The sequence below is a fragment of the Trachurus trachurus genome, assembly GCF_905171665.1.
Source record: "Trachurus trachurus genome assembly, chromosome: 1".
Classification (NCBI taxonomy): Eukaryota; Metazoa; Chordata; class Actinopteri; order Carangiformes; family Carangidae; genus Trachurus; species Trachurus trachurus.
Window position 1 is genome coordinate 33,125,863 of NC_139891.1, and position 7,687 is coordinate 33,133,549.

Here is a 7,687-nt window from a genome sequence, read left to right on the forward strand (position 1 = left end):
GATACTTTCACAGTATTAATATAGAACCTATAGAGCTGATCGATAATCAAAGATGACGTTGAAATGGATTCAAATACTTTTGATTTTGCGTTTGCGGCTGATTGATGAAAACGCCTCCAGTGGATATTTACAGTAAAGTGCAGCTCAGACTCGACCGTGCGGATGAGAGCGATGTCTGATGGACGACACTTTTAACAAGTGAATCAGCAATTTAACAAGAAAACCAATCAGTTATAATGATTATTAATAATAATAAATAGTATTAATTTGTGGAGTTCGAGATTTTCAGCTCGTCTGTGTCGCTGTAAATTACACATCTTTATTTTTCCAGCTGAAATTCACCTTAAACTTGAGCTCTGACGTTTTTACAGACTCAGCGATTGATGGATTTATTGATCGATTGATTGATCTATACTGTAGATAAATCTATTGGTAGAATGAGCCCTGACGACCTGATGAGGTCTCGGGTTCGGCTGCTGCTTCGTCCTCTAACAACGACGACATCAGGAATCTGTAAAGCTTGAAACTCTGGTGATGTCACAGGTGTTTCCTCTGTCACGTCCTGTCATGTGACCGTGCCGAGGCGTCTTGGCCCGATGATGATGGCGGCGGCGGCAAAGTTAGTGTTGGTGTTGGCGTTGGTGCTGGTGTTGGCGGCGGCTGAATAGACCCATCATCAGTAAACCGACACTGGTGGGACGGTGCTGACCTGTTGGTGCCCGTCCTCGCTCTGCTCCACCGCTCACATTGTTGCAGACACTCAGAGTCTCTGGTTTCAAAGGGCAACGGGCCCCCGAGCGGAGGAGAAGGGGAGTGGGGGGAGAGAGGGGGAGGGGGGAGGGGGCACTTAGCTGAGAAGTTTATCTGAAACCTTTTTAATCCACCTCCACCTCTCTGTCACAGTCTGACAGCTGCAGAGGAGAGCGTGTCGGCCTCCTTTGTCCCCAACCTGGAAACCACCATCTGATTTTAGGCGGAGGAGGGGGTTGGTGGGGGCTGAGGTGCGTAGTGGGGGTGTAGCCTACAGCCAGTGCACTATTTGTATAGAGTGCCTAAAGCTGCGTTCACACCGGACCTTTTGTTTTTCGAACGAGCGACGAGTTTACATGTTAAGTCAATGTAAACGAGCGATTGAGCGTTTAATCGCCCAGGCGAAAAAACGCTGGGGCTCGGAGCGTTTTATCACTGTGTCGCTCGAGATGAGAAATCCCAACTCTCCGGCCGTCAGTCGCTCGTCGCTCAGTGCTGATTGGCTGCCGTAATCCCAGTGGTGCCGGTGTAAACAGAGACACATGGCAGTGGGCATGACGTCATCGAAGCGAAAATGCGCCAAATTGACGAGCGAATGCAGCTGAGCGACGGAGCGTTTTTTCGGAGCGATACGAGCAACAGCGACAAAAATAAAAGGTCTGGTGTGAACGCACCTTAAGTGGAAGCAGGAAGTAGCGTCGCCATTGGACCTCAACTCGGAAAAAGTTTCCATGTAGTAAGTGAACGGGAGTGAAAGTTTTATTTCGTGATCCGATTGAATTGTGCCATGAGAAAAAAATATGACGTCGTCCAGATGTGGAGCTGAGGTGGAGGAGGCTGCTGCTGCTCCAGTCTGTTTCTGATCTCTGGTCATCTTTAAAAACAGCAGTGTTTTTTGTGTTTCCCCCAAAAGTGGGCGGGGCTTAGGTAGAAAAACAAGGAAGTGAGTTTTTGTCAACCAATCAGGATTCAGTGGTATTTAATTAACTTTTAGTTGCCCCATCTGTCCCCATCGAATCCAATTAGGCCATGGCCCCAGAGCCCTAGACTTGAACTGTTTTTTTGTTTTTTTTACATAAACTGATTATTTACAGAAATATTTCATATTTGAGCTTTAATGACACTCGAAGAAGGATTTCATTATAAAATATTCAGTTGGCTGCAAAACACAAAAAGTGTTTTGAAATTTTTTTCAAGTTTTTAATTAAAAACATAGGCTACAAACAAAAAAAAACACAGCCGATACAGTAGTTTAGTACGTGTTATTTTATCTTTATAGAAAAATCCATTTGAGATAAACCTCATCAAATTGACAAAATACAAAATGGAAAAACTTGGACAAATGAGAATTAGGAAGAAAATTGATCCAGATCTTTAACCCTTTAACAGTCCTCCTCAAATTAAAAACAAATTATTGTTAAATCTGTGCAACAAATAAAAGTTTTTGGAGTATTAATAATATTATTGAACTGACTTTTACAGCCCTCCATTAACAACCAGTTTATCTCCAAAGTGCAAAAGAAAAACAAAACCAAACAAAACAAAAAAAGCCTTTATCACTGATAACTGTTTCTCATTGGTTAAAAAGTGAAAATGAAAGTTGGTGTTTTATGTTTAAGTTTCAAACAACTTCCTGGTTTCGTTCATTTTTCCTATTTTTGAAACATGACCAGAGATTAGAAACAGGAGGCGATGATGAAGATGATGAAGATGATGAAGATAGAAAGATAGTGGCTTTAAACCAAAACTAAGTCAGTCATTTGGGAGATAGACGATGAAAACACAACGATCCACAGAGGAAACTGAATCGCTCTCCTCCTCCTCTTCCTCTTCCTCTTCTTCTTCTTCGTCCTCCTCCTCTTCCTCTTCTTCTTCTTCGTCCTCCTCCTCTTCCTCATTGTGTCTGAAAACAACCGCTCCGAGCGACGGAGGAAAGAAACAAAGAGAAAACCAAGAGACAGAAACATTCCACACAGCGTCATGTTGTCATATACTGTACAGCAACCTTCACCTTCACCTTTACTCCCTCCTCCTCTTCTTCCTCCTGTTCTCCTCTTCCTCCTCCTCCCTCTCTCCCCCTCCTCTTCCTCCTGTTCTCCCCCTCCTCCCCCTCCTCTTCCTCCCCTCCCTCTGTCTTTCAGTAGCTCAGTAATCACAGTACTACAGTAATCCTTTGGACCTGTTTAACACATTAACACATCTTTATGTACAACTCCTTTGTCAGTACGTAACCTTTAAGAAAAAAAAAATAGTTCAAAACAAACAAAAACAAACAAAAAACAAACAAAACAAAAAACAATAAAAAATACAAGAAGTGCCGTACAAATAGAAGCCTAATATTTTTTGTTTTTTGGTTTTGTGTGAGTGTACTGTACACCTGTATAATGTATATTTTAATATTTATATGCAGCTGTTGTATTAAAGTATATTTTTAAAATAAAAGTGGCCTCTGTGTTTTTTTATTATTATTATAAAGACGATTCTCGGTGTCACATCCCATAATGAAATGTTATAATATATATATATAACACACCATATGTCATAAGGGAATATGACATAATTACATATTCTTCCTCTAGATCTATGAAGACATACAGTTGTATATAAAATGCCCATAATAAAACTTACATTAATATTTATGGCAGAGATTTCCATGTTAATTTTCATGTTGCAACCATTTATTTTAATATTTATTTACTTTATATACACAACTTTTCTTAATCAATACACACTAAATCTGTTTTTATGTGTTTTCTTAATAAGAAAAGGATTTTGATATTGCTACATTAGATATATTTTATATATGAAACATGTCCACAATGTAAATAAGCACATTTATAAGGGTTGCAATAGGTTTTATATGTAATTGTTATGGTTTTATTTCTTGCATACATATATTTTATACATGATAATTCGGTGTGTGAATGTGTTTCCTTCACAACATTAATCTTCCTATCAGTGGTTGTCAAAGTGCGGCCCGTTTGTTTGTGTTTGTAACATTTAAAACCATAATGAAGGAGGTTTGTGTGTCTGTGTTTGTGTCTGAGCTGAACCAAAGGTCAAACTGATAATTGCAGAATTGATCCAGATGAGTCAGGCTCTTCTTGTGTTTTCTCCTCCAGCTGTGGAACCAGCTGCAGCTTTATTACTGTAAAAAACTCCACAGCACCACCAGCAGGTCACACAGCGTCACTGCAGCCTTTTCTTTTACACAACTTCATCCTGAACCAGTGAAGAACTGAACCTCTGTGAGTTTTGGTGGCGGCCCCGGTGTTGACAGGATAAGTTCCTCCCTCTGAACCCTCAGTGTTGTCTGACAGGACTCGGGCTCAAACCCCAAACACATGTTTCTGTCAGTCCACAAACCTCACTGTTGAAAAATGAAGAAGACGAAAAAAACCACCACTTCCTTTTTGAGAAAAGACTGGAGGTTTCACTTTTTGTTTATTTTGTTCTACTGTACGCTGAGTTAAAGCTCCATGTTTTGCACCTCTGCTGTCTTTTATTTTGAAGGGTTCAACTTCAATTATAAGATAAAGAACCAAAAAACCATCTCAGTGTAGTTTTCCATCTCCTCTCTGGAGCTCTAGTAACAACAGGTTGGTGGCAGCAAACTGCCTCTTTTCTAAAGTGATCCAATAAAAATAGAGCAGATTTCAGAATAAAACACTCAGAGAAACCAAATCCTTTGTTGTGACATCACAAAGTGACAGGAAGTCCTGACGGCTGGTTTTAAGGCTCAGTTTCTGAATACAGGCTGTGTGCATTTCTCTGTGGACTGAGGCTTTGATACTTTCACAGTATTAATATAGAACCTAGAGCTGCTTTATAATCACACTACACATGGACATCTACCTTTATACTGTATGGAGCTTTAACACAAACATCTACCTTTATACTGTATGGAGCTTTAATACAAACATCTACCTTTATACTGTATGGAGCTTTAATACAAACATCTACCTTTATACTGTATGGAGCTTTAACACAAACATCTACCTTTATTTTGAAGGAGCTTTAACACAAACATCTACCTTTATTTTGAAGGAGCTTTAACACAAACATCTACCTTTATTCTGAAGGAGCTTTAACACAAACATCTACCTTTATTCTGAAGGAGCTTTAACACAAACATCTACCTTTATTCTGAAGGAGCTTTAACACAAACATCTACCTTTATTCTGAAGGAGCTTTAACACAAACTCAACTCAACTTTATTTATAGAGCCCTTTAAAAACATCTACCTTTATTCTGAAGGAGCTTTAATAGAAAATCTCTCACACACACTTCCATTTATTACAAAAAGATCCTTTTATTGGACTGGAATTGTTTCTGTTCACATTGATGTACCTTTAATTACAAAACATCAAAGTCAATTGTTCCCTTCAGTGACTCTCTGTTCACTGTTTTCATCATTGCACGACGCCCAGCGTTGGACCGAAACAAAAAAACACTCAAAACGATTGTTCCCAACTTCCCCTCCTCCCTCGTCAGGAGCAGCAGAGACCCTCCAGTCCACATCAGACCGGATCATCAGGACCACGCAGGTCTTAAAGGGATAGTATCATTTTTTTTAAAGTGGGGTTGTATGATCTACAAATAGCCCCTAAGTACTTTAATTGCAGTAGAAGACTCTCTGCACTCCTCCCGTTAGCAACGCCAGCCCATAATAGCCCTGCCCAGAGATTTACAACATACAGTATTGTGAACAGACCCAAAGAAACAACCTATTTTCACGGCCTAAAAGAGGTTTTACCTGAAAAAAAATACACAGTTCCATTGTTCGCTATAATATAATTTTTTCCAGCCCTTCAAAGTGCAGGAAAAACACAGTTTTTATTTGGACCTAACCAACTGCTGATCGGCGGGCGCTAACCCTGGGCGGAGGGATACGTGAGTTGGTTAGGTCCAAATAAAAACTGCGTTTTTTTGTAAATCTCTGGGCAGGGCTATTATGGGCTGGCGTTGCTAACGGGAGGAGTGCAGAGAGTCTTCTACTGCAATTAAAGTACTTAGGGGCTATTTGTAGATCATACAACCCCACTTTAAAAAAAATTATACTGTCCCTTTAAGTTTCTGATTCTGTTTGACAACGGCGGTGGCGGCGGCGACTCGGCTTTCAGACTGTTCTCTGGCCGCCGCCGAGTCGGAGGTTTGGGGGTTTTTTTTGTTTTTTTTTTACTGGTGAGTGGGAGAGAGAAAAAAAGAAAAAAGTAGGACTGAACTGAAGCACAGATGAAGACGGAGGCTCCAAACTCACAGCGACAGTTTGACAAGGTCACGTCAGAGCTCATCTGTGTCTGAGAGAGAGAGACAGGAAGTGTGTGTGTGTGTCTGTGTGTGTGTGTGTGTGTGTGTGTGTGTACAACATTGAGTGGAATCATTTGAAAACATTCACACAGCGTTTTTCTTTTTCTTAACAGTGGAGTCATCGTCATCATGGTTTCATGTGAGGAGTCATGTCCCAACACCTTCGACTGGAAGCTCTTAAATTAAACACAAATTATAATAATAACCATCATAATAATAAAAAGAATAAAAATAAAAAATAAAAACAGACCTCCCACTGTGGGAGCGACACATTTTGTTTCTCTCCTCAGGAAGCTGCAGCAGGTTTGTAGCCACATTATGTAATAACGCTGCATTTTGTCAAATCTGCCACAATTTGTAGTAAAATTCTTTCACACAATATTATGTAATAAACTTTGCCGTATTTTGCAATGAGTTGTAACATAATGCACCAAATTATTACATTTTCTATATATATTTTTAAAAAAGTGGGTAACACTTTATACAAAGTACACACTATTAAAGGGACAACGAGGAGTTTCTATTTGGTTATAAAAAAGTCTCACGTTAATGTGGATGAATCTCCGCTACCCACACTTGTTAATGGGCCCATTTTCGATGAATATATCGTTTTGTCTCTATCGTTATTTTGTTATTATTAGTGGTGGCGGAGATGCTGGTCGAGCCGACCAGCGTTTTTTACTTTCGGTTTCGCAACGAGTCATGAGAATAACGCAGCTGAATCGCCGTTTATGGTGGGAACTACGACGGTATGTGAACCTCTTTGAACCTCTGACTTTAATTCTTGATGAATGAAAACATGAGTCTGTCTTGCGCCGGTCAAAAGAATTTCACGGTGCGCGGAGGCTCATAAATGTAGTGTGAAAACGCTTCGCTTTTCCAAAACTCCTCGTTGTCCCTTTAAGCATGAAATACTGAATTCATAATTTATAACACATGAATACTCATTAGAATGTAGTTTATAAACACAGTTAAACATGTTTTACTCATCATTGATAAGCAGTAACTGTATTTATAAACATACTAATGAGTATTCATGCGTTATAAATGAAGAATTCAGTATTTATTAATGCTTAACTAATGCTGAATAGTGTGAACTTATTATAAAGTGTTACCAAAAAAGTGCAACACTTCGCATTTTGTAACAACTAAAGCAATATGTAGCCTAACAACTTATTGCAAAATGCGGCAAAGTTTATATTACCTATTGCGTTCAAGAATGTTATCACAAAATGTGGCAGATTATTGCAAAACGCGTCGTTCTGACATCATGAGGTGAACATATATTTATATTATGACATAATGTGGCTCCAGGGTTTCACTCGGACACAGATTTTGCGTCGTCACAGTTGTTACGCAGCTGTTTGAGTCACTCACACACAACAGAGGCTTCATTCACAGCTACAGTAGAATAACACACACACACACACACACACACACACACACTGTGTTGTGTTCCTCGACCACGGCTTCAGATCAGTTCATCATATCAAACACTGACATGTCTTTTCTCTCTCTGTGTGTGTATGTGTATGTGTGTGTGTGTGTGTGTGTGTGTGTGTGTGTCTGAGGCGGTGGCGTCTCTTTCGTCTCCTCTGAGTTTATAAAACGCCTCCTGGCTCCGTCG